This window comes from Penaeus monodon, chromosome 42 (genome assembly GCF_015228065.2).
Source record: "Penaeus monodon isolate SGIC_2016 chromosome 42, NSTDA_Pmon_1, whole genome shotgun sequence".
In the NCBI taxonomy this organism is placed as follows: Eukaryota; Metazoa; Arthropoda; class Malacostraca; order Decapoda; family Penaeidae; genus Penaeus; species Penaeus monodon.
In genome coordinates, this window is record NC_051427.1 from 542687 (window position 1) to 546946 (window position 4260).

Below are 4260 nucleotides of genomic sequence, written 5' to 3' on the forward strand. Positions count from 1 at the left end.
AGGGGGGGAGGAAGAGGGGGGGTTTGTTTGTTTTGGAGTCCATTTGATACAAATGATATTCTTGGTGTGACATACAGTCTGCTTGATTTTGCTCACTGCGTCAGTTGCTGCTGACTCGGCTGAACCGATCCTTGCCCGCCGTGGTGCCCAGCACAGCAGTAACCATGGGCGACAGTTGCAACTTTTTCGCGCCTGGGGGGGGCGCGAACCGCCGACCCCTCGATGAGAGGCCGACACGTTGCCACTGTACTAGCCCGGGGAGAGAGAGAGGGGGAGAGAGAGAGAGAGGGGGAGAGAGAGAGAGAGAGGGGAAAGAGAGAGAGAGAGAGAGAGAGAGGAGAGAGAGGGAAAGAGAGAGGAGAGAAAGAGAGAGAGAGGGGAGAGAGGAGAGAGAGAGAGGAGAGAGGAGAGAGAGAGAGAGAGAGAGAGAGAGAGAGAGAGAGAGAGAGAGGGGGAGAGAGAGAGGAGAGAGAGGGGAGAGAGAGAGAGAGAGAGAGAGAGGGGGAGAGAAGCCGATGCACATACATTAATAATTTATGGTTTGCTCATTGTCGTTAAAGTCATAATCAGGCTATATCTTATTAATTTTATTGGCCCAACAATGTGAAGTCAGTTTTTGCGTCTTCTCCCCTGAATGTCATGATGAATAATTCATTCTCGAGAAAATTCTTCTTCTTCTTCAGCTGTCTTTTTTCCCTGTTCCCATGGTCGTCGGTGCAGATCGATTTTTTATTCACATCATATTATTAGATTGGCAGCTTCGTATTAGGCCGGATCCCTTCCTGACGCCCCCACAGATGTCGGCGGTGGACCTAGCCCTTCCCTAATAGCATCCCTACAAGGCACGGGGGGATTTTGAGTGAAGTTCCCTTCCCCTAGCCTTTGCCGGAGAGGCTGCCCACAAGGCAGCAGGGGGATGCAGTTTAACGTCATATCCAGGACAATCATTCTCGAGAAAATATCTTTTTGAAATGTGTTTTTCGTTTTTCTACCCAATTTTGAGAGGTAATACCAAACCAGAATGCTTTACTTTCACTCACGGTAAACAGAGATTAATGTCCAATTACGGAATATCAGTAGATGGCCTACGTCCTTCCTCAGGCACTTCATATTTTGCAAGAAAGGTTGTTCGTGTTCCAAATCCCTCCGAATGGCAGCAGTTCCAAGCCGGTCCGAAGCCCGGCTCCTCGGCCGTCCTCCACGGGCGCCACACAGGTTGAAAACGTGTGACTGCTTGAAAGGACTGGCGTTTGTGTATTAATCTGTTCCCATTCTTCCATTTTGACCTTTTTATTACACAAATCAATAATGACACCTTTGTTACGGACAAAACCTTATAGCTGCTGATATGTCATCAGGATTTTATCTCTGTCAGTACAGTTAAAACAAAAATTGTCCTCTAACAGCCCAATGAGAGAACGGGCAGTGTAACTGAAGGTGACATTCGAGGATTAAATAACAACTTTTTGTTGATATATTCATTGATATATTCCATAAACGGGAATATTTTACCAACCAGAAAGTAAGCTATGCCTGCAATTTTAAAATCATACTTCTTATTAGCGGATACATTCATGAATTTCAACAGTGCATCTGCATGAAAATATATTAGAAATTGCGTCGTTTTTGCCAAAAATGAATGTTAATGGTAATTCGACTCCAAGTTCTAATACATTTGATGACATCATTAAGTGTCATTACACGATTGGTGGGATTAACTTGTCCTCGTAAGAATTCATTTTTGAGCCCAAAAGTTCATGCTGCTCCAGAGGAATTTTCGAAATGGATCCTGGACGCTGCTTTTGCTCATGCGCAGACCTGGATTAACCCCTGAAACGGCATTCGCATGTAAGACGCGCGCAGAAGGCGCTACGAGACGCGAAGTAGCGATATCCCGGATAGACCTTGGTCTGCCTAGGGTGTCAGTCCTTGTGCAAAAGCGGCGAAGAAGCGACCAAAGGGCAGCCACGGCACCAATGCCGCCGGGAGAGGTCGAAGATTGACCCATCCTGCTGGAGGCTGGCTGAGGTGAGAGGGTCACGAGTGGGTCATCCATAATAAACATTCACTTTGACAGGGTTTGTATAGAGCATCGGTCGCATGACCAAGCAGGGTCAGCAGCGTGGGTCATCCTGCAGAGCTTGTCAGGCATAACATTTGCGGCCAAACTGGTCATAACGTTCCCTCCCTTCCCAGACGAGCAGAACATCCTGACCACCGGACAGCCACGGGGGTGTTCTAACGACGCCGAGGTGAACCAGCCGTTCATCGTGCCCGTGCAAACCCACCTTCCCGGGGGTGGCGGTCACGCCTCGAAAAGACCAGGGCGACTCGGAGTTCCTTCAATCGTTTGTTGTTAGATTTGTTGCGCTGTTCATTATTTTTCTTTTTATTACTATTATTATTATCATTACTTATTATTATTATTGTTACTATTATTATTATTATTTTTTTATTGTTATTATTATTTATAGCTATTGTTTTTTTTTTATTTTTAAATTTTTCTCATTATAACCTTTTACCATCACATCTACTAGATTGTTGTGGGTATAGTAGTATAGTAGTAATACTAGCTGCTGTATAATTAGAGTAGGTTTTTGTCATTATTTCAGTATTGTCATTCTTTCACCGCGACTGCTCTTACAGCTTTATCACCATAATCATTATTGTTGATGTGATTATGACATATAAAAGTTATTTTAAGCTACATCATCATCAACTTTAACATCAACATAATATCATTCATTTTGTTTTCGAGTCACTTTTTTTTTTTTTTTTTTTTTTGTGTGTGTGTGTGTGTGTTTGTGTGTGTGTGTGTGTGTGTGTGTGTGTGTGTGTGTGTGTGTGTGTGTGTGTGCGCGCCTGTGTGCGCCTGTGTGTGTGTGTGTGTGTGTGTGTGTGTGTTGTGTGTGGTGTGTGTGTGTGTGTGTGTGTGTGCGCGTGCCCTGCGGTGCGTGCGTGCGTGCATGCGTGCGTGTGTTTGCGCGTGCGTGTGCGTTTTGTGTGGTGTGGTGTGTGTGTGTGTGTTGTGTTTGTGTGTGTTTTGTGTGGTGTGTTGTGCGTGTGTGTGCGTTGGCATGTGCGTGTGCGTGCGTGGGGCGGGGTGGGTGTGGTGGTGTGTGTGTTGTGTGTGTGTGTGTGTGTGGTTTTGTGTGTGTGTGTGTTTGTGGTAATCGTGTGATCTTGTCCTTGTCAACAGCGTCCTCCAGTGTCCTATCACGACCACATTCCCCCTCGCGCCCTCCTCCCCCTCACCCCTTCCCCTTTACCCTCGCCCTTCACGCCCACTCCTCCGCGCCAAAGTAAAGCCTCCTCCCGCCAGCGGCCCAACTTCCTGCCCCTCGAGCTGCCACGGTCGGCTTCGAATCATTCCGCACGTACGACGACCCATGACGTCCGGCCGATACGGAGCCACCTCCGGCCAGGCCCTCATCCCGCGCTTCAACCAATATGTACCCTTTGGTGGCCCTTGCGGGCGCAATAACCCACTCCCGCTTCTCTTGCTTTATTAACAAAGGGATTGGGGAACCGCTAACAACGACCCTGGGTGAAGAGCTTCATTAACAATGCCTCACTAAAGGGGGCTCTCGAATGCGCTCAGGGCGAAGATAGGGTGATTGTGTCGCGGCGTGTGTTGGGGTATCTATTATATGAAAAAAAGACAGCAAAATCCCAGGTATATCCTGGGTAAAGGGTGTTTTTTTTTCTTTTGCTGCTGATTTTCCTATTTTTTCCATATTGAGCGCCATTTCCCTTGTCTTCATCTGGTTCTTTCCTCCTCCTCTGCTCCGCCGCCGTTATCTCCCCCCCCCCCCCCCTCTCTTCCTTCTCAAAGAATTCAGATCCGGCTGATAAAAATCACTGACGCCGAGACAGGAACAACTGGCATCCTGTTCCACCGTCTTCGCCTTTGTTTCGGCCAGACAGGACTGCCGGCGAAAGGAGTGGAACGTCGCTCTGCGCCCTTTTTTGCTTCGTTTTAGGTCACTTTTGTCTTCGCCCCCCAAAGCCCCGCGCCCTTCGCCCGGACACCTGGAGACCGTCGGCGCCCGCGGGCAGCTCTTGCCAAGGGTTTCGCCGCACAGCTGGTCCTTTTTTCCCCCTGTGGGCCTCGGCCGAAGGAGGCTACTGGGACGAGCCTGCCGCGCCCGTCCCTGGCCGAGACCCTGAGCACGTCGAGAGCGACAGGGAGTGGGTCGTCAAGGAGTCGGACCTCGCCCCTCTGGGGCCACTTTGAGAACGGTCAGGCAGGAGAACACC